Here is a 24,161-nt window from a genome sequence, read left to right on the forward strand (position 1 = left end):
CTTCATACCAATAGGCCTGATTTTAAATGATTTTATATAAGGGTTTTTTTTTTTTTTTTTTCTTCTTCTTCTAAATGGTCTCCTCAAGACTTAGGGATCTATGCAGAAGAGGAAGTGGGAAGTGGAAAGACTATAAAAGCCTGAGGTGGTAGGCGATTTTAAGGAAACAGCATTTTGTAGACACAAGACTGAGGCCCATATGCATTCACAGAGACTGTGACCCCCCCCCACAGACCTGTGCAAGCTCAAGGCAGACAAAACTTCTGAATGGAGGAGAGGAGGTTGTCACCAAGTCCCTTCCCTAGCCAAAACACTACTTGTCAATAACAGCTGCTGAGGGAGGGACAGTCAATTTTCTTCAACAGGGTGAGGGAAAGCTTAACAACCACACTCCAGGACATGCTCGGGAGTGTAGCAAGCTTTCTTGTCGGACTATCCTTGTATCGCCAGCCCCCCAAAAACAACATTGAGACTTCTTTTTTTTTTTTTTTTAAGATTTATTTATTTATTTTGTATACAGCATATATGACTGCAGGCCAGAAGAGGGCACCAGATCTCATTACGGATGGTTGTGAGCCACCATGTGGTTGTTGGGAATTGAACTCAGGACCTCTGGAAGAGCAGCCAATGCTCGTAACCTCTGAGCCATCTCTCCAGCCCAAGACTTCTTATTAATCATGAAAGCTTAGCCATTAGCTTAGGATTGTCCCACTAGCTCTTATAACTTAAAATAACCCGTTTATATTAATCTAAATTCTACCACGTGGCTCAGTTACCTCTACTCTGTACTGTATGTCCGACATCTTCAGTGTCTCCCTGGCATCTCTTCCTTTCTTCTTCCCAGCGTTCCTCTCTCTTCCCCCAGAAATCCTCTTCTTTCCTGCCTAGCTATTGGCTGTCCAGCTTTTTATTAAACCAATCACAATGACACATTTTCACACAGTGTAAACAAATATCCCACAGCATGGGAGTGTCTTAGCCAGTACAAACCAGACTCTGTACTGTGGTTGTTTTTAAGAGAAAGAAAGGATAGGCAATTCTGTGGGTCAGAAGTCACAGGAGGATCTGGGAGGAGTTGGGTAACAAGAAAGAATATGCTAAATATATATATCGTGTGAAATTCTACAAGAATAAATTGAATTTTAAAAGTTTTTTTACAATGGCGCAAAAGCAATATGCATTCAGTGGAAACCAGACTTTGAATTGTGGATCCCCCATCACTCCCATCATCACCCCCAGCCCCACCCCACATGCAGACAGGGTTTCCCTGTGCAGCTCTGACTGTTCTGGAACTCACAGAGATCTGCCTGCCTCTGCCTCCTGAGTGCTGGGATTAAAGGCGTGTGCCACCACTGTGTGGCTTGAATTGTGCATTTTAATTTGGGCGGGGCGGGGGGGGGGGGGTGTTTTGTTTTGTTTTGTTTTGAGACAGAGACTCTCTACGGAGACTGGCTATCTGGAAACTTGCTATGTAAACCAGACTGGCCTTGAACTCACAGATATCCCCCCTTGTCTTGTCCCCCAAGTGCTGGGATTAAAAGTATGGGCCACCATGCCCGCCCTCAATGGATTTTAATTTTAATTGACAACCCAATTCTGTCTTTGGATGTCTCACAAATATTTCAGAATGAAGACTTCTGAAACCAAGTCTCAATCCTCATCCATTCAGATGTGTTCCCCATTCATTCTTCCATCTCAGCCATTTCCATTTAAGCTGTTGAAAGGATTCTAGGTACATCGACTTTAACATCATCCATACTTCCCTTCGAGTCTGCCTCCTCCAGCCCTAATTTCAATCGGAAATCAGCCATCACGAAGCCCCATGGGTAATACTTCTGTACAGTCTCTGTGGATTGACTTCTTGTTTCTCCTCTCACAACAATCTAAGCCACTAAGTATTGGGGAAATTATAAAGGCCACTCCATGTAGTTAAAAGGAAGATCTATTTAGCGGGCGACTTACAAATGAAGCAATAGATAGGTTGCGGGGTCTGGGGAAGGTGTATCGCAATCCAGCGGTGTTCTCTGGAGCTCTGCTCAGTCAACCTCCACCATCCAGGGCCCAGGAACAGAGAGAGCACTCGCCCATCCAGGTCTCAGGTCTCCAGACACCTCCCTTGGCCCCGCCTCGTAGGCGTGACAGTTGCCAGAGTCTCAATGGGGGTTGGAACTTCCAGATCCAAGCTGGAATAGCTACCCACTACAACTAAGAACTTCTCTGCTGTTTTATTTTTGGAACTGGGACTCACTGCATAACCCTGGCTAGCCTGGAATTCACTTTGTAGACTAGGCTGGCCTCTGCCTCCCAAGTGCAGGAATTAAAGGAGTATGCCACCCGGCCTGACATGCATGTATGTTTGTTTGTTAATTGAATGTTATTCTATGTGTATGGGGTCTTTGCCTGAATGTGTGTCTGTATGTATGTGCCTGGTGCCCACAAAGGTCAGGCAAGGCCATCAGATCCCCTAGAACTGGAGCTACTGACAGTTGTAAGCCATTTTGTGGGTGCTGGAAGTCAAACCTGGGTCCTTTGGAAGAGCAGCCAGTGATCTTAACTTCTGAGCCATCTCTCTAGTCTTTGTTATTTTTTTTAAAAACAAGGTCCTGGGCCACCACCACCCCCGGGAATCGACCTGATGACCCAAGTTTCATCCTCAGCCCTTGGACAAGGGTCCAAGGACGGAACAGCCTGTGCAAAGGTGTCCTCTGGCCTCCACAGGTGCGCTGTGGCACAGCTGCCCACCCACAATAATACATCTAAAACTTAAAAAGAGGGAGAAAGCGGGGCCTGCTCTGCCAGCCCGAAACACAAGGTCCCCAGACTCTGAAGCCCTGAGAAGAAAGCAGGATGCTGTCACTCCAGGCTCTGTGTGTCTCATTTCCTTCATCCTTTACCTAATCCATTATCCTCACAGAAGCCAGGGAACAGTTGGAAAGATAAATTTGATCATGTCTTCCTAACATCCTCCAATGACTGTCCACTGTATTCAGCTAGAAGTAAACCAGCCTTAATATCACCTCCAAGGCATTGAATGATTTATCCCCCACAGATCACTAATCTTCTCTCATACAAGGCCCCTGGGTTCACTGTGGCCCACTCACATTATCCCTCTTCAGTTTCAGGGTTGGACAGGCAGGCGATTCTTTGCTTATTCAAGATTTTCTCAGTATACAATATTCTTTGCTCATTCAAAACATGTTCAGTATACAATATTCTTTGCCAGGCTGTGCCTTCTAGGCTAAATTTGAATGTGTTCTTATTTTCTCCTAGCAACCTAATTCAGTTGTGTTCAGTTGTTATACACAGTGCTTATTATCACTGGCCATATCCATTTTCTCATTTCTTTGTTATTTCAAACAGTGCTCCTATAATATTTTTATATTTGCATCCAAGAGTTCCTCTAAATCAATATATTTTAAACTGTGGGCCATAACATGATGGTGAAATGTGTGTGTGTGCACGCGTGCAGGAGTGTGTGTTTGCCCCCCCACCGTGTGTGTGTGTGTGTGTGTGTGTGTGTGTGTGTGTGTGTGTGTGTGTGTTTAAAGAAAAGAAAAAGAGGGGCTGAGAACGTAGCTTAGTTGGCAGAGTAGATTCAGTCCCCAGCACTGCATAAACTAGATGCCTGTAATCACAGCACTTGAAAAGTGGAAACAGGAGTGTCAGGAGTTCAAGGTCATCTTTTGTTACACTGAGAGTTTGAGGCCAACCTGGGCTACATAAGACCCTGTCTCAAAATAAAATAAATGAATAAACAAATAAACAAAAACATAGAAGAAGATAAAATATGCACTGTGTGTAACAAGCATAAGCTTTGTTTTACGAAACATTTATTTTAGGTGTGTGTCTGTCTGTCCGTATGTGGTATGCATGTGTTGGGTTACAAAGTAAAATAAATCTATTTCTATAAATTAAAAAATGTAGGCTGGAGAGATGTTCTAGAGGTTAAGATCACTGGCTTCCTTTCCAGAGGACCCAGGTTCAATTCTCAGCACCCACACAGCAGCTTATAACTGTCAGTGACTCCAGTTCTAGGAGATCTGATGCCCTTTTCCGACCTTCCTGGGTGCCATGCATGGAAACAAGACATCCGTACACTTACAACTATGGTAGAACAACAGGGTAACGTTTTGAGGTTAGAAAGTCACAATTCCAGTACGTATTTTAGGAACAGTACGCATTGGTTAGAGCCTGATATTCAGTGACACTTTTGAACACTCGTACAAGATTTCCAGTGGAAAAACATCTGAGCATGTGTTCCACACTCTGCTCTTGGACCACATTGCGTTAGTTTCCATAAACTCCTGCTCACATAAACAGTACCTTTTCTGCAAAGGGGGAAGATCCTCGGGGTTAAACATCTCACAAACATTTTCTAAGAGTGAGTTATCTATGTAGAAAGCCGTTGTTTGGGTACACAGACAGTGACGGAAACCAGGCGGTCCCCAGTTTGAGCATAGGTTCTCTTTCCATAACTTTCCACATCACCGATTTACATTATGGCTAGAAATAAATCTTCTGTGTTTATTTAAACACGGAAAGTGCAGAACGCATTCATTTTATTGTATAAAACTCTACTGGAAAAATCCTGGCTGCTTAGGGTAGTAATCCCCAATCCCTGGACAGAATACCATGTACATGTGCTGTTTTCTATTCTGGGCTCCACTCCGTCCACTCTGGCCCTTTAACCTACCTTTACTGCACGGCAAAGAACTGTCACTTAGCCAATCCTAGCAAGCCAGAGCAGACAGCTGGCCCTGCCTAGAACTTGAAGGGAATTGAAAGGCAATCTACCCTGAAGTATTTACCCTATCACTGACTCCCCACCATCCCAGACTTCTTAGGTATCAGCCAGAAGACCCTTGTAAAATTCAAATTACTTACTTTGGAAGAAGTGACATTTTTTAGCTATTATCCATTAGTTAGTTGAAAGGCAGGATCATGTCCTTGAATTTGAACGAGTGGGATAGAAATAATTTAGATCTTAGGTCAGTACAAATGAAAGGCAAGAAAAGGTGTGTGTGTGTGTGTGTGTGTGTGTGTGTGTGTGTGTGTGTGTGTGTGATATGTACCATATCTGTGTAGATGTCCATGGAGACAGAAGAGAACATCAGTCCCCGTGGATCTGGAGTTAATAGGCAGTTCTAAGCCACCTGACATGGGTCCTGGCAACCAAAGTCAAACCCTCTGAAAGAGGAGCAAGTCTTTTAGCCTGAACCATGGCCCCAGACCCTCAGAAAGGTACGTCTAAAGTGGAGCAACCCAGACCCTCAGAAAGGTACGTCTAAAATGGAGCAACCCAGACCCTCAGAAAGGTCTGTCTAAAGTGGAACAACCCGAGCATCCCTGCTGGGGGAGGAGAGAGAAAGAGCAGGAGACAAATTCTCCCCACTTGGCATCAATGGAGTCTTGGATGACCCACACTCCAGCCCCACTCTGTTCTGTCATCCACACGCTTTACCCACGGTGCATCCCAGGAGCTGTTCTATCCTGTCATTCAGACACAGCATCCCAGAAGCCGATGCTCAGAATACAAAAACCATCCAGGTTCGGGAGCCCATCTGATTTTTCTATCACCATCTCAATTCTATTATAATTATCTTTAGGGCCTGCCTGAACCTTCTTTTATCCAGGTTTTTTTTTTTTTTTCAATCAACTCAAAGAGATATTCTACTTAAGCAAAACAAACCGTATAACCCAAGCCAGCAATGGAAAGAGGAATACTGAATTAAAAAAGCAATTACAGAAGGCGAATTCAGGCGAAGAGCAGGTCTGTTTCTCGGCCAACTGAACCTTCTGCCGTGTTGTGAGAGGCACTTTTTCTTTTAACTGAAGGAGCCAAATGACGATGTTTTGTTAGACAGAATCCCTCAATGGCTGATATAAACAAGAGGTCTTTTGAAGGGAGGGTAATGAAGATAATTGAAGGTCAAGCTGTCATTGTGAATCAAGATTCAGTTGTAGGAAGTGAGCTGTAAATAGGTCACCTGCCCTAGTGCTCAAGAGCCCAGGACTCCTGCATTTTGAAGTAGGAAGACAGAGTCCCCCACATCGAGAGCTCACAACTTCTCTGATTCCATATCACTCTCTAAAGCGAGATTTCCGTTAAACCTATTCGCAATGAGGTATAAAATGACCAAGTTACTCCTTTGTTTATTTTTCCCCTCCTCTTGCTCAAATGTCATAATGCATGTCAACAGACCAAACACTAAGAAGCCCCACATAGAAGAAACCTGTCTGATTTTGTTTTATTCCAAGTGACCACCGTATTTGACAATGGACTTCCACACTGAATAACTACTAAAGCTTTCGGGGAATCTTCACTCTCATGAGTCACATGCTCTTATAGGTTGTTTTTCAACAGATAGTCATGGAGGCTTGATATGCACCAGGTATTGGTGAGTGAGGCAGGGAGGTGTGGGAGGAAAGGGTGCAAGCAAGAAGAAACAGTGTGGGAGCCCATTTTCAGGTTCCTCGTGGCTTTACCCAGCAGGTCCGCATAAAGAGGATGATTGGACCACGGGCCTGAGTGCAGGTGTCTGAGATGGTCTGCACTTGGCTGTGCTGGGGGAGGAGGTCTTTTGCTCCACCCCTTGGCGTCTCTATAAATACCCTGCAGCAGGGACAGTCAGGGTTTGTTGGAATAGGTTCCAGGCCCTCTTGAGGCTGTTCTGTATTTTCTATCTGTTTATCTCCGCAATCTAAATCCTTCTATCTAATATTTCCTGCTGCTTGCACTCAAGAAAACTCTGGGGAACTGTGGGGTTGGTGGGTAAACGCCCCGCAAAACAGTCGATATGGGAGCAGAGTATGCTCCTTCTTCCTGTTAGAGCCTGAGAAGCAGATGGTGTAATATTGCATTAGGAGATTGATTGGGAAAGGATTCATCTTGATCCAAGGGCCTTGCCCAGTGCTGCTGAAATCACACTACCTCTAAGAGTTGGGTGCCAGCCAGGTCCTAGGTGGAAGCAGTCAGGCCGCTTCAGAGTAGGACACAAAGGTCAGGGAAGCATGTCACCTGCCAAGAGAGCATGGCTGCTCAAAGACTGATTCAGGTTTAACTCTCTGTTGTCCAAATCCAAAGCCATGTATCACAATGCAGACCCCCCCCTATCGATGCCACCTACTCAAAAGACACATACTGTCACTGTCTTTCCAGCATACTTACTTCCCGGAGGCTCCTGTGGGATCCCAAGACCAGGGCATGGGATATAGCAGAGGAGGGATAATAATGCACATGTCATCTCCAGTCTTAGGGAATGTGGCAGCAGGACACCATGTCATCTTCAGATGTGCCATAGCTGTCTGAGCACCACAAAGGAGCACAAGTCTCCATGCGTGCATTAAACTAGCCTGTTGTCCCGAGCTTAGAATGGAAGGCCAGAGTAGCCTTGCCAAGTTCTGGTTGCTCTGCAGTTCTGAGTTTTGAAAGATGGAAGTGTCCTTGACTCTTCTCAAAAGTGGAAGTGTACGCATCCACCCCAGGGCCAAAACGTAGTTGGTTGTTTTTTGACTCTTTGCTCTTTTGGAGGGCCCACTACCCAGCTCCCAAATAAATAACATACACGGAGTCTTATTCTTTCTTATGAATGTCAGGCCTTAGCTTGCCTTGTTGCCAGCCAGCTTTTCTTAGTTTAGATTATCCCATCTACCTTTTGCCTCTGGGTTTTTATCTTTCTCTATTCTGTGTACCTTTACTTCTTACTCTGTGGCTGGCTGTGTAGCTGGGTGGCTGGTCCCTGGAGACCTCCTCCTTTTCTTGCTCCTTGATGTTTTCTTAGCAGATTTCCCCTCCCATTTATCTCTGTCTGCCAGTCTGCTTATCCTTTCTCCTGCCTTGCTATTAGCCATTCAGCTTTTTACTAAACTAATCAGGTGTTTTAGAGAGGCAAAGTAACACAGCTTCACAGAGCTAAACAAATGAAACATAAAAGAATGCAATATATCTTTGCATCATCAAACAAATATTTCACAGCATCAACAAATATAACACATCTTAAAATAATAGTCTACAACAGGCTGGTGTGTATGTGTGGAGACCAGAGGTGGACTCAGGATGCCTTCCTCAACCTCTTTTCACTTTACTGAGACAGAGTCTGTTGCTGAACCCAGAACTCACCCATCCAGCTTCTCTGGAGCGCCAGTCTTACCCTCAGGAATCCCTACCTCCATTTCTCAAGTGCTAGGATTACAGACAAACTGCCCTGGGTATCTAGATTTTTTATATGGATATTAGGGACCTGAACTACAGCCTTCATACTTAAGCAACAACCACTTTATCCACTAAGCCATCTTCTCCCAACCTTGAAAACATTGCATCTCGTTTCTGGTACAGCCTTTATACTCTCTTACACTAGAAGACAGTTCAGGTTAGAGATGACCATTGACGTGTCCCTTTAGGTCAAAAACAGAGCTCCAGGTTCTTTCTGCCTTAGGGTATCCATGTAAATTGTCGACGGGGCAGCAGGGTTGGAGGTAGGCACTGGGAAATCCAAAGCAGCAGCTAGTTCCTCTAGATAGCCCTTTCCCTCCGGAGTACCACTGTTCCCAAATCTCCTTTCTGTAGAGCATGGGTTTGGATCCCATTTACCTTGACCTTGATTCATGGCTTTGCTGTGTGATCCCTGCATTACATTCAGCCTCAGTTGCACACTGGAAAATGAAGACCTAATGCCCTCCTCCTCATGGGGTGCTTCTAAATGACTAAGTTCATATATCTCATCAATTCAGACAGTGCTGGGCAGTAGAAATTGTTGGCAGACCTTTATTAAATGGCGGCAGGAACTGGCAGACAAAAGCCGAGGCTCAAAGAAGATGAGCAGGACAGAGTAGCTGGCAACAGCCCCGTAATCTTTGCCTCTGCTGACCCACCCCCCACCCCCACTCTGGTCTCAAATCAAATCTAAAGAACCATGGAAGAACTGATAGCCTAGGCACCCAGCCATCTCCTTCAGGCCAGGGCATGTCTCCAAGATGGAGGCCACATGGGGTAGTATACCGGGAACTATCCTCACAGCAACCCTTTCTTCATCTTTTCTTGGCTGTCTCATCTTAGGCAAATCATTTACAGTCCCCGCCTCTTGCTCTTCTCCTGTGTAAAATGTCAAATAATAATGACATCTACCCCATGAGACGTTTGTGCAGAGTAACAAGATAGTGTAGGAACGAACTTCAGGGTGTGGTTATATTTTATGTCAAAACCAGCCTCATCTAGAAAACTTCCTGTAGCAATGAACTAACAGGAAGGTCACTGAATTATTGATCAGCAATAATTGTTTAAAGTTTTCCACCGGGCAGTGGTGGCACACGCCTTTAATCCCAGCACTTGGGAAGCAGAGGCAGGCGGATCTTTGTTGAGTTCGAGGCCAGCCTGGGCTACAGAGAGAGATCCAGGAAAGGCGCAAAGCTACACAGAGAAACCCTGTCTTGAAAAAAAAAAAAAAAAAAAAAAAAAAAAAAAAAAAAAGTTTTCTTTACATTATATGGGTGTTTGCTTTTCCTTTCAACTCTGACCCCTGTGGCCTTCATAGCACAAACCCCAGACTCCCTAAATAAGGATTTCTGACAGGAGGGTTGTTTGTTTGTTTACATATTTTTACAGCCCCTGAGTGGTATTGGAGGAACAGCAGGCTACCCAGGGCTGCCTTATTGACCAAAGCTGAGCAGAGCTGGGTCTAACACTGATGCACTCAAGTTCCGTGGCTCAAAAGAACAGAAACATAGCCTGCCTGACTCAGACACTCCCTGTACTTAGGGACAGGAAGCGTGATGCTGGGAAAGTCACCAGTGAATGTAGACCCTGTGGATTAATGTGACTCTGCCTCCAAATGATCCAACTTCAATTTACTTTTCAAATTGCTACCCCTGTCCCCAGTACCTCCAAAGTGAACAGAGAGGACACACAGAGGGTCACAGGAGAGTTTCCTAAAGGAGAGAGAGAGAGAGAGAGAGAGAGAGAGAGAGAGAGAGAGAGAGAGAGAGAGAGAGAGAGAGAACAAACACCATCAAACTCAGGGGTGGTCAGTGTGCTCAGAGCGAAGTGAGAGGTGACCTCCAGTCCTCCACACCCCTCCCCTCTTAACTGGTACTTGTAAAGACTTGGAGTTAAACAGCACATGACTAAAACAAGAAGAAACATAAAGCCACCTCTTCATTTCTGAGTGTATAAAAGATTCAGTTCAGAGGTCAAAAATATGTTTTGCTGTGGAATGTATCTTACAATTTCTTTAAAATGTGAAATGAAAGCAATAAACATTTTAAAGAATGCATATTGGCTTCCACAGTAGCATTCTTTTCCCACATTCCTCATCTTGGGACATATTTATACACCTTCCTACGTTGCCATGTTACATCAACTTGCATTTTTCTCCAAGGAAATGGGGAGCTCTAATTCCCATCACTATCGGCACTGTGACTGGATATGTGAGCCTCAAGAGACCAAATCCAGAGGACCAGCTCTCTCCCCCCCTATTTCCTGTTAGTACAGCATCAGCTTTGGCAGGTAGGCATAAACTTTTTGTCTCTACTTCACAATTCTCTGGGCACAGGCTTTGAAGAGACCCCCTACAGCCACCACAGGTGGATCCTTTCTTAGTTCAGTCCTGTAACCAAAGTTTCTCCAGTTCCTCCCGGTCCAGCGGTCCCACAGAGCTTATAGAATAATTAATTACACAGGGGCTTAATATTAATTGCAAATTCTATGGTCTATTGTAGTGGTATTGTGTTCACCAAAATATTGTGTACCTTAATAAACTTACCTGGGGTCAGAGAACAGACAAGCCACTAGTTAGTCAGTGATAGCACACGCCTTTAATCCTAGTATTCCAGAGACAGAAATCCCTCTGGATCTCTGTGAGTTCAAGGCCACATTGGAAACAGCCAAGCACGGTGACACGCCTTTAATCCCAGAAAGCCAGCCTTTAATCCCAGGGAGTGGTGGTAGAAAGTAGAAAGATATATAAGGCGTGAGGACCAGAAACTAGGGGCATTTGGCTGGTTAGGCATTTGGCTGGTTAAGCATTTGGCTGGAGAAGCATTTGGCCTGGTTAAGCTTTCAGGCTATGGAGCAACACAGTACAGCTGAGATTCATTCTGGATGAGGACACAGAAGCTTCCAGTCTGAGGAAACAGGACCAGCTGAGGAACTGGCGAGGTGAGATAGCTGTGGCTTATTCTGTCTCTCTGATCTACCAGCATTGACCCCAATAACTGGCCTCGGGTTTGATTTTATTAATAAGAACTTTTAAGATTCCTGCTACAGTCTATGGCTCAGGCTTCTTACTAGCCAGCTCTTACAATTTAACTGAACTCATAACTATTAATCTATGTATCACCACATGGCTTTACCTGCATCCATTACACGCTGCTCCTCAGAGGGCCGTTTGGTGTCTCCTCTTCCTCTCCTTTCTCCTCTTTCTTGGGTTTTCCCACCTGGCTCCATCCTGCTTTGCCATAGGCCAATGCAGCTTTGTTTATCAACCAATCAGAGCAACACATATTCACAGCATCCAGAAAGACATCCCACAACACAGTCCTTTAAATCCCAAACTGTCTCGAGAGTTTCTGTTACTTCTACCATTCTGTTGTGACTCTCACATTTCTGCAAATACCAAGTAACATCTGTTCAGGACCTGAGTTTTTCTCTTCTGGAACTTCCTCTCTTTATAATGAGTATAGCCATTGGAGCCCGGCATCGGCCATGCCCTCAAGTGCTATTGCGGTATAAGGCCTTAGGTTAGGGCTCAGTATTACATGCAGCCCTGACAGTCCATGTGTCCAGAGGTCCTGAACAGCCTAACCTCAAGATCCTTCCCCTCTTCTGCTCTTGTGGATAAGCTCCCCTTATCAATGGGGCCAGACCCAGTTTCCACTCATCCCCGACTAGTGGTGTCAGGGTTCCAGCCAGCAGGGGAGAATCACTCAAGCCAATCACATCCTCCTGTAGGCATCGTGAGGAGGCCTTGTGATCCTCCAAAATCAGCTTTCCACAGCCAGTCCTCACTCACTCTCTCCCTGCTTGCAATGCCCCAGATGGTATGCTGAGTTCTCCTTCCTATGGTCATAGGCTACTAGTAAACTGCTCTTGTACTCATCCACCCGGCATCTAGGGTCAGGTGTTAGCTATGCCTACAATCCTACCATAAGAAACCCTCCCTTCCCAACAGAGTAAAGAGGAGGTGATGGAAACTGCCATGCCCTTATCTGGAGCATATCTTGGGGTATTAGTTCTGGGTCCAGTTCTTAGTACTCCCAAGCTGCTCTACTCCATCAAAGTCTCTTTGCTTCTCTGCTGCCCTTCTGGGTGGTCATGGAGCACTGTCTCCATACCTTCCCACCCCATTTCTTCACACTCAGCACGTCACCAGCTCTGGCGATACCAACCACACATACAGAAGCAACTTCTCTGAGATCAGTAAGCAACAACTGAGTACCGTGATTTCTCCAGCAGCATCGATGTTATCCAAATCCTCCCTACCACCATGAGAGCCATCCACAGGGATTCTGAAGTAAAGGAGTATTTGCTATAGAAACTCAACGGTCTGTCATAAAGATGCCACGTAATTATAACCCTCTTAAAAATCTGCTTCTAGCCATGTGGTGGCGGTGCATGCCTTTAATTACAACACTCAGGAGGCAGAGGCAGGCAGATCTCCAAGTTTGAGGCCAGCCTGGTCTACAGAGGGAGTTCCAGGATGGCCAGAGCTACATAGAGAAACCCTGTTTCAAACAAAAACAAACAACCAAAAAAATTAAATAAATAAAATCTGCTTCTCTAAATGAGCAGCCACTCGATTTCTCTGTCCTCTCACAAGACGCCAGAAAACTTAAGTACGCTCATATATTGTTAACATGTCAGTCCACATCTAACCTTCAGTTTTTACAGTGGGCTCTGTTGGACTTCATGAGAGAAAGGACAGTGCTGCCCCTTGGAACTGAAGAGGATTGCTCCGACATCTGAGACTATAGATATTGCATCTGTAACTTCATGACCAAGTAACCAATGCATCTGAAGATTAGGAAATTATGTTTACTTAGCTTAGAAAATGTAGGCACTAACTTCAGATCAGGGAAAGCTCAAGTCTAAAAGCAGAAGATAAAGGCACGTGGGGAGAGATGTTAAACTTGCCCAATGCAGATAAACTTCTGCAGGCTGTTATTGGAAATTCCACGTCAAAGGGCTGTCTCAGCAGTTAGGGGCACTTGTCGCTCTTTCGGAAGATCCAGGTTCAGTTTTCAGCACCCACAGGGTGGCTCACAACCATCCTTAACTCCAGTCCCAAGGGATCTGATGACTTCTTCTGACCCCAGCAGGCAGTAAGCACACATGTGGAGCACATACAATCACACAGGCAAAATACTCATATGAATAACATAAAGTAAATCTTTGTTTTGTTTTGTTTTTCGAGACAGGGTTTCTCGGTGTAACAGCACTGACTATCCTGGAACTTGCACTGTAGACCAGGCTGGCCTCAAACTCACAGAGATCTACCTGCCTTTGCCTCCTGAGTGCTAAAACTAAAGGCGTGTGTCACCACCACTTGGCAAAATAAAATAAATCTTAAAAAAAGGGATTTTTTTTTAATTAGGAAAAATATTCCTAAATCATGTTAGAGGTTAAAGGCTAAATAGATTAAGGGGAAGAGAAAATATAAATAACTGTCAGAGGATTCAAATGTCACTGATAAAGGAGTGAGAGCTGGAGGAGGAGACGCTCTATAGAAAGCTCTCTGCTCCAAAGGCAAAGTCATCAAAAGATACCATACCGTTAGACAAATCACAAATGAAGAATGGCAGGGGGCCGTGGTGGCGCACGCCTTTAATCCCAGCACTTGGGAGGCAGAGCCAGGCAGATCTCTGTGAGTTCGAGGCCAGCCTGGACTACAGAGTGAGTTCCAGGAAAGGTGCAAAGCTACACAAAGAAGCCCTGTCTGGAAAAACCAAAAAAAAAAAAAAAAAAAATGGCAAAATGGCTTAACAGCTATACGTGATGTTTCTCTTTAGCCATCAAATAAATACAAGTTGAAGTGAGATTAGGGCACTGTTTTCATCTATCCTGCCGGTACTGGGTAGACTGTCGGTCTTGCAAGGCTGGTCTTGTAAGAAAGTATCTCATTCCTACCCCCTGGACACTCAGATATCCTAACCTAAGGCATCTGTAGCAGTCATGCTGAGAAGCCGGGAGGGAGCAGGACTCCTTCCGGACTAGCAGCATTCAGTTTCCAGGAGCCTCCAGGACCGAGCTGCCAGCCTGGTGTCTGGTGTCATATCCGATGTCCAGGCTCGGTGCCAGCCCTGGCTGCCTCTCCGGTGGCAGTAACAAAGGAGTCCTGGCTGGATTGGATCCTCAGGGAGGCTTTGGCCGGGGCTCCAGCTGCACAAACCTCCCCACCTTCCTAACCACTTTCAAAGCCTGAGGCCCCAGTTTTCCTGAAAAGTCTGTGGGCTGCCCAACACCTTGCAATAAATTCCTGTGGTGGTTTGTCTTGCTTGACTGAGAGCCTAGCAATTTCAGCTCGTGACTCCCATCGACATAAAAAAAAAAAACTGGAAATGTACATACTTGAGTTAAAGGATGTTCTAAGCCCTCTTGAGAGCGACAAGATCATGGAAGTTATGTAAATCTTCTATCACAGAGAGCTGATTAAATGAATTCTAACAAGGAATATTAAATAGCAATTAAAAATCATGTTCTACAAAAAACAAACAAAAACTATGTTTTGGGCTGGGGGTGTTGTTCAATGGGAAATGGACATGTGATGGGCCTCAGGATCCACCTCCGTTGCTGCAAAATAAATAAGTAAATAAAACAATATTTTTAAAGACATGGAGACATTGAAGATGTTCATAGTACACTAAATTTTAAAATGTTCACTGAACATTCAATTTTCTAGAGAGCACGGCATCACTTGCTTATGTTATCCCAGTTCTTGGGGGCAGATACAGGAGAACGGCCAGTCAGAGGCCTGCCTACACAGTTAGTTCCGGTCCAGTGAGGCTACGTAGTACGACCCTCTCTCAAAAAATGTGGGAGAGGTAGTAGAGAGATGGCTTAATGGCTAAGAGCACATACTGTTCTAGCAGAGGATCCCAGCTCTCACAGTGAGCAGCTCACCACAGACTATGTGGTGGTTTGAATGAGGAATGTCTCCAAGAGGCTCAGGTATTTCAACAGTTGGTCCCCAGTTGGTGAAACTATTTTTAAGAGTTCTGGAACCTTCAGGACATGTGGCCTTACTAGATAGAGCAAGCACATCCACGTGGGCTGGCTTTGAGGATTCGTAGCCTTGTCTCGCTTTCAATCCCTTCTTTCTGTGTTTCTGGTTAAAGATGTGATCTCTCAGGCTTCCTGTTCCTGCCGCCATGCCTGTCACTTGCTATCATGTCTCCCTGCCATGCCTCTTATCCTTCTGGAACTGTAAAACAAAATAAACTCTTTCTTCCTATAGATTGCTTTTGGTCACAATGTGTTATCACAGTCACAGGAAAGTAACTCGTACAGCCTGTAACTCCAGCTCCAAGGGGTCCAGTGCCCTCTTCTGGCCTCCCTGGCACCTGCATTCGTGCGTGCGCACACAGTTACACACACGTACATAATTAAAAATAAAAACTCTTTTTTCTAAAGAGGAAGGAAAAAAACGAGGATTCATGTTGTACAGCGAGCTGCAACAATATATTATAGAGATTCAGCTGTATATAATAAGCTATATCTTGACTGACCAAGGTAGCCTTCAAAAGGAAGCCATTTATCAAGGAATAGTTAGTGTTATTTAGCTTATTAATATATATCAGCTGTATTCTGATATGAAATTCTTGTTTTGTTTTGTTTTTGTTTTTTTGAGGCAGGGTTTCTCTGTGTAGCTTTGCGCCTTTCCTAGAACTCACTCTGTAGCCCAGGCTGGTCTCAAACTCACAAAGATCCACCTGTCTCTGCCTCCAGAGTGCTGGGATTAAAGGCGTGCGCCACCACTACCCGGCCAGATTTTTTGTTTGGTTTTGGTTTTGGTTTTGATATGAAATTCTTGAGTGCCCATATACTACTAGGCCATATTGGCAAACAGCTAAGCTTCTCAGACCTACTGCTGATCCACTAGGTAACTAACACCCCTGCAGGGCCTAGGAGACAGGCAGGCTGTAGATGCATAGCTTTGTTTCTTGTGCAAATGAAGCTCAGACCATCCCTTACCTTCAGGCCTAGTAGCATCTCAGAGCTATTGACTCAGGACAATAGGACTTTCTGCATAACCAGGTGCAGTAAGGACTGGAGCGGAATTCCAGAGGAGGCAGAGCTGCATGGCCAGAGAGAAGAGATCAAGGAGAATTTCTGTAGATGGTGAGCAAAGTTGCATGGCCAGGAGAGGAAGGACAAGGCAGTTTTGATAGGTGGTAAGCAGAGCCACATGGCTGGAGAGAAGAGAAGGCAGACTTCCTCAGAGCCAGGGGTAAGGCGCAAGGAAGGAAAGATGGAGGGTGAGGATGGAGTGTCAGGATGGAACTGAAGCTGTATATCTTAGGGAAATAAAGCAAATGGACAAAAGATCATGGTGTACACAGATTCTTTTCCCTGAGATAGCCCCATGCCTGACATAGTGTCTTCCCTAGGACTCTGGGAGGAATCTTCTCAGCATAGGCCTCTGGGAAAATTCTGTTAATGTTGTTACAAATAATTAAAGTGTTCTTTTCTCTTGGGTGTGGAACACAAAATCCTGGAAGTTCTTTCTTTGTGTATGTCTTCCACCTATTGCAAATACATATTTTATTACCTATATCTACAAATAAAAAGCTATATTAGAAAAACGTATTGACCTGAAACCATCAAGTGAAGCAGTTGGCCTCTGGCTGAGTTGTATGCTTGCTTTGTGCAGTTTGGTGACAGATCTTCTGTTGGTTATTTAGCGGCGCTCTTACCCTGCGAGAAAACGAGAAAACGTCACGAAACATGACAGAATCCACTAACAAGGGTTTTATTAAAGATTAGGGAGAGAAACAGACGTGCACAGGCCTGCAGAAAGACACGTGAGTAAAGATGGAGTTGGGAAACATGGCGCCGGCTTATAAAGGCTGGGCCGCGCCTGCGCACACAGGCCCATGTGGCTATTCCACTCATGCGCGTAGATCACATGGTTGCCCTGCACGCTTTACACAACCACACAAAGCCACGGGGTCCTGGTCACACGAGATGTTTTGACCCGGAAATGGCTAGGCGGAGGTGACTCGGTCCACTGGGCATTCGCCACCATGCCCAACAGTGGGATTGTGTTGTGAATCCATATCCTCTTCAACCAGCAGAGGCAAGAGGAAGACTGGTAGGTTTCTGAAGCGCCCCGATAACCCATGTGATGAATTGGCTCACGGCTACCCAAACGTAAAGCTGTCTCCATAATCTTTTTATCTTGGGAAATGTAGTTTCTGTTGGTCTGTTTAAGTAGCCTGGAGTTCATTTTTCTACCTACAGCTGGAGGTTTTGAACTGTGGAAGATCAGTGATGAACTGAAGGAGAGACACACAGAGAAGATGGGGACTCGAATTCTTCAGCACCTGAGGGACACAAACACACCATCCTTCTCACCTGGGCACATCTCTGCCTTAGTTGATGGGGCTGAGGAGCCCTCCTGTCAGAGTACAGTGCCGTAGCTGATGAAGCTCTTGGACTTGCCCATGTATCCTTCTTAGGCTCACTTTCCTGAGGAGAAAATTAAGCCTAGAGGACCAAAACGATTTGGGGGAACATCTTGTGTTTACTGCTCACAGCTACCCTATTTCCAGGTAGAAACAGGTCTGCTGTTCTTTTGACTATTTCTGGAGCTTGAGGAGCTTGAACCTTGGGGCCAGACAAACCTGTGATAATTGTGATGTTGGGAAAGAGCGGTACTGTGAGGTGTTTTATCATTTTATCATTCACTTTCTGTATTACCCATTGCTGGTGGATAGACACAATTGACTTTTGTGTGTTGGTCTTCTATTCTATGGCTGTCATGAACTCATTGACTAGTTCTGGTTGGTGTGTGTGTGTGTGTGTGTGTCTACTTTGAATTAAGTTTTACTTCTTCCTTTCTGTTGGAAACAGGACCATAAGAGCCATTTAGAGTATTTAGACACTATGGTATTGGTATGACTATCCAGTAGGAGTTGAGCAGAACATGGCTGACGCCAGACGTCCTCAGGCTTATGAGTCAACACAAAATGGCTGACACTGGATGCCTGGGAATCCCGAAAGACAATAGTGATGTAATCTGTTCTGTAACTATTCCTGGCAGAATGCCACTTCTGTGTGGGCTCAGTATTAATGTGGCTGTGAGCTCAGAGGCCTAAGTCCTTTTCTCCTGTTTTGACCAATTTACCCGTGTATTTCTGCCCGTGTATCTGTGTGCCTGCATCCATGTGGCCTGCGTGCCAATCTGTGTCTGTGTCTGTTCCTGCCTATGTGCGGCCCAGGTGGGCCTGTGTGTGCACTGTGCGTGAGTGCTTGCCTGCAGCAGCCTGTCCCCGTGGCTATAGCTCAAACTGAAGAATTAAATAAAGTATATCTCATCTGACCTCAAATCCTTGTCATCTTCAACCTCCTGGCCCCCTGTGACCTTCCCTCTTCCTGGTACCTCACATCTATCAGTCTGGATGCTTTTGTTTCTTTTCCTTTCATATTTGCCTTGACTAAAAGCTCTAGTATGGTGTCTAGAAGTGGCAATGATTGATAGTCTTATCTTTTTTTTTTTTTTTTTTTTTTTTTTTTTGGTTTTTCGAGACAGGGTTTCTCTGTGTAGCTTTGCGCCTTTCCTGGAGCTCACTTGGTAGCCCAGGCTGGCCTCGAACTCACAGAGATCCGCCTGCCTCTGCCTCCCGAGTGCTGGGATTAAAGGCGTGTGCCACCACCGCCCGGCCTGATAGTCTTATCTTATTCTGAACCCTAGGGGGAAAGGATTCAGGCTTCTGGTGTGTGTGTGTGTGTGTGTGTGTGTTGTTCTGTGTTACAATATTTGTTTGTTTGGTTTGTTTTATTTTTTTCCTTATCTTATTTTTAGGATTATAAAATATAGTTACATTGCTTCCCCTTCCCTTTCCTCCCTCCAAACCTTGTCATATACCCCCCATCCTTGCTCTCTTTCAAACTTATGACCTTTTTTTAAAAAAATTGATACATATATATATATATATATATATATATATATATATATATATATTCCTAAGTATACCTTACTCAGTGTGTATAATGTTACTTGTGTGTGTGTTTTCAGAGCTGATTACTTGGTGATGGATAACCAGCTGGTGTGCTCTTCCCTAGAGAAGACTGTTTCTCCCACTCACAGCATTTCTTGGTTGTCTGTAGTTCCTTGTGGAGGGCTGAAGCCTGGTGGGCTTTCCCTTGTCCACTTTGGCGTGCCTATTGGTGCTGTCCTTGTGCGGCGCGTATTTAGGCAGGCATGTTGGTGAGAATTTGTGGGTGTAGACACAGTCTCACAGCAGACTCTCTGACCTCTGACAGTCTTTCTGGCCCGTCTTTCACAATGTTCGCTGAGCCTCGGGAGCAGCAGTGATCTGTAAACGTGAGCTCCACAGCTCTGCGGCTTGATTGGTTGTGGTTTTCTGCGATGGTCTCTGTCTGTGGCAAAGAGATGTTTCCTTGATGATCATGGGGGAGGACTACACTTCTCTGTGGGTATAAGGACAAATGTTCAGATTGTTGTTGGAGGGGGGTGTCTCCTGACCATGAGCTTCCTACCTCAGCCTCCCAAGTGCTAGGATTGCAGGTGCCATCCTGCCCAGTAGGATTCAGTAGGTGAAGTTCAAATAATCGTGGCAGTTGTGAGAGTTTTGAAGATACCCTTTGGCAGGTGTAAGAAATTCCCCTTTGTCCCTAATTTGTTAGTGCTTGTATCATAAAAAGCATGGGGACTTTGCCAGATGCTTTTAGTGTGTACCTACAATCATGATAACATGGCCAGACATGGTGGCCTGTGCCTTTAATCCCAGCACTAAAGAGGCAGAGGTGGGCAGATAAATCTCTGTGAGTTCCAAGCCAGCCTGGTCTACATAGCTAATTCCAGAACAGTCAGGGTTACATACAACTCTGTCTTAAAAATAAAATAACATGATTTATTTAGGTCCTCTATCCCATTAACAATGGTATACTAGATTAGCTAATTTCAAGATGATTTGTAACATCCCTACAAGAAATTCTAAATGATTGTGACTATAATCTTTTATTTACTTTTTTTTTTCCTGGGTTTTTCGAGACAGGGTTTCTCTGTGTAGCCCTGGCTGTTCTGAAGCTCACTCTGTAGACCAGGCTGGCCTCAAACTCAGAGATCCTGTACCACCACTGTCTGGCATGTTAATATTTTCAATAACTAACTTTTGGTTTTTAATTTTTTTCTCTTATGTTCTTATTTCATTTATTCCTCTTTCTCTCTCTTTTTTTTTTTTATTATATTCTCTCTTCTGGACTTGATTACCTCATTATTTAGCTTTCTAGGGCTACTGGCTGAAGATTTTTCTTTTTTAAAATAATCACTTGATATCTATAATTTTCTCTCCAAATTCTACTTATACATAAGATTTGAGAGCTAGGCCTGGTGGCACATGCCAGTAATCCCAAACCTTGGAAGACTGAAGAAGAGGTCCATGAGTTTCAGGCCAGCCTAGAATACATACTGAGATCTTTTTTTTTTTTGTTTTTCGAGACAGGGTTTCTATGTGTAGCTTTGCGCCTTTCCTGGAACTCGCTTTGGAGACCAGGCTGGCCTCGAACTCACAGAGATCCGCCTGCCTCTGCCTCCCGAGTGCTGGGATTAAAGGCGTGCGCCACCACCTCCCGGCGTTTCATACTGAGATCTTGTCCCAACAAACAACAGCATTTATAATTCCAGCACTCATGGGGTGGAGAAAGGAGAATCAAAAGTTCATTCTCAGCTACACAGGAAGTCTGAAGGCAGCCAAGCCTGATCCACATGAGACCCTGCCTAAAACAAGCATGATAATGTATGGCTATGATATACTATGGTATTTTTTGTTTGTTTCTTTCCAAAAAACCCAAAGGCACTTTCTAATTTCTCTTTTGATTTATTACTCAAACTTTTCACTCTAAGCACATGTTTAATTTTCACAGATCTGAGAGTTTTCTATATTCCTTTCATTGTTGGCATTTAATGTTATCCCTTTGTGGCGAAAGAGCATCCTTTATATAGCACCAACCCTTTTAAATCTTTATTTAAAAAAATTTTAAATTAGATTTGTTTATTTTATTGTATGTGTGTTTTTTCTGCATATGTATTTGTGTGTCAGGTACACGCTCTATGGTGGTCCAAAGGAGCACCAGATTCCTTGGAACTGGAGTTAGGGATGGTTGTGAACCAACAGATATGGGTGCTAGGAACTGAACCTGGATCCTGTGTAAAAGTTACAAGTGCTCTTACCCTCTGAGCCACCTCTCAAGGCCCTTCAAACTAGACTCAACTTGTACTTCTCTGAGATGGATATTGGACACTTCATATACTTCTTGGACAGTTGCTTTTCCTGCTTGGAGAACTGATGGTTCAATTCGTCGGTTCATTAAGTGATTACATGAGTCACGGAGAGTTTAGTTTCTGTAATTCTCTTACATTTTAGGTATTTGTCCCCTGTGGGATGTGGAATTGGTGAAGATTTTCTCCTATTTCACGGACTGTCTCTTCAAGCTGCTGAGGGTCTTCTGGAGCCAGGCTCAGTGGGTTCAAGAGCACTTGCTTCCCAAGCCTGGCAGCCTGAGCGGACTTTGCTTTCCCCCAATACCATGTAAAAAGCCAGACATGCTTGTCTGCATCTGTAATTCCAGCCCTCCAGCTGCAAGGTGGGAGGCGGACCCAGGAGAATTGGACAGATGCACACACGCCTCCTCTCTCTCAAATCTCTTTTTTTGGGGGGAGGGGGGCGGGGATGTTGAGACAAGGTTTCTCTGTGTATCTCTGGCTCTCCTGGAACTAACTCTAGACTGGCCTCGGATTCAGAGATGCCTGTGCCTCCCGAGTGCTGAGATTAAAGGTGTTTGCCACGACCACATTGCTAGGAAAGCTTTTTAACGCCATACAACCACATTTGTCACTGTGCTATTGGAGTCTTTTCAAAAAGACCTTGCCTGTTCCTATATCCTTCTCCTTTTTTAAAAAAAAAAAAAAAAAGATTTTAAAACTTTATTTTATGTGTCCGAGTGTTTTGCCCTGCATGTATATTTGTGCACTGTATGTTGGGTGCCTGCAGAGGTCAAAAGAGGACATCAGAGTTCCTGGAACTGGAGTTATAGGTAGGTGGTTGAGAGCCACCATGTGGGAGGTGTGAACGGAACTCTGGCCCTCAACAGCTGTTATGGGAATCTTTCTGGACACCAACAGCAAGAGTAGAAGAGAGCAGATGTCACTGGTGGACCAAAGTCAAGATAACTCCTAAGAGTCCAGTTGTATTCTCATTTTATACTCTAAACCCACAAGTGGGCAAGCAAATGAGATTTTACAGAAACATACGTGGCCTTAAGCAGATTGTTTTTTTTTTTTTTTTTTTTGGTTTTTCGAGACAGGGTTTCTCTGTGTAGCTTTGCGCCTTTCCTGGAGCTCACTTGGTAGCCCAGGCTGGCCTCGAACTCACAGAGATCCGCCTGGCTCTGCCTCCCGAGTGCTGGGATTAAAGGCGTGCGCCACCAACGCCGGCTTAAGCAGATTGTTAAGGGCAATGACCCATGCTTGGCAAATAGGCAATACAAGCAATGCTTTAAATAAATCACTAGTCGGGCGGTGGTGGTGCACGCCTCTAATCCCAGCACTCAGGAGGCAGAGGCAGGCGGATCTCTGTGAGTTCAAGGCCAGCCTGGGCTACCAAGTGAGCTTCAGGAAAGGCGCAAAGCTACACAGAGAAACCCTGTCTCGAAAAAACAAAAACAAAAACAAAAAAAAAAAAAAAGAAAAGAAAAAAGAAGAAGGAGAAGGCTATATGGGTTTTTTCCCTGTGTCTGCAGTCATTTATATTCTATGAAATATTTTATCTTATGTTTTTCATATTTGAATTTTTTTAAATTTTAGCTTTTTCCAGGTCCCTTTGATTTTATAGGCATAACCATATGTGGCTAGTTTTAATTTTAGAAAACATCAGTCTTTAATGTCCAAATTATTCCATTATTTGTCACAAGTAATTTTGTCTTGTTATCTTGTCATTACTCCAGATTTTGGGAAGTAAATGGGTATTTACATAAGAAAATAAAATGGATAACAATATGTTTTCAAAATGTCTTTTCAATAAAATTATCTTTCTTAGAGTTCCTATGGTTGTTCCATGACCACAGCAACTCTTATAGAGCAAACATTGAATGGAGGTGGCTTGCTTACACTTTCAGAGGTTCAGTCCATTATCATCACAGGGGAAGGGTATTAGGGGAGTTCTGCAGCTGGTTTGATTCCCAGAGTGTTAGCTCCTAGCTTTGACCTGCCTTTTGTGACTGCGACCTTTTGTTTCTGGGACCCTCCATTTGAAGTATGTAAATCTTATCTGAGCCTTTCCTCAAGGTCAAAGCCCATGCAAAACTTGGTTTGGGGAGGACTGGCAGGTAAGATGTCTCTTCACTGAAATTTTGCATTGGCCGTTGTTTCTTTGGGGGGCTTAGGAAAGAGATTTTGGTATACACGGGGAAAGAGGCCTGCTAAAGGTGTGAACTGTGTAACAATAAAAAGGCCCTTTGTAAAGTAGCAGTGAGTCGGTCTACCAGAGACTGATGCCCCTGCAGCTGGAAAGGCTGAAAGCTCATCCTTAGAATGAGTGAACCCACACCCGATACAACAGCCGGGAGCGTGGTGGCAAGCAGGCAGACATGGTGCTGGAGAGGTAGCTGAGCGTCCTACATCTTGCAGGCAACAGAAAGTCGACTAAGATACTGGGCAGTATCCTGAGCATAGGAAATCTCAGAGCCCGCCTCCACAGTGACTCACTTCCTCCAACAAGGCCAAACCTACTCCAACAAGGCCACACCTCCTAATAATACCACTCCCTTTGAGGGCCATTTTTTCAAAGCATCACATCATCCCTGCCCCTGTACTATATTTTTTTGATGGCTGGGGTAAAGACAAGAAGCCAGACATGAGAGATCAAGATTTCAAAGGTTTTGTAGCCAGAGTCAAATCTTGTTTTTCTTTATAATCAGGAAAAAAAAA

The sequence above is a fragment of the Peromyscus maniculatus genome, chromosome 14 (assembly GCF_049852395.1).
Source record: "Peromyscus maniculatus bairdii isolate BWxNUB_F1_BW_parent chromosome 14, HU_Pman_BW_mat_3.1, whole genome shotgun sequence".
Taxonomy (NCBI): Eukaryota; Metazoa; Chordata; class Mammalia; order Rodentia; family Cricetidae; genus Peromyscus; species Peromyscus maniculatus.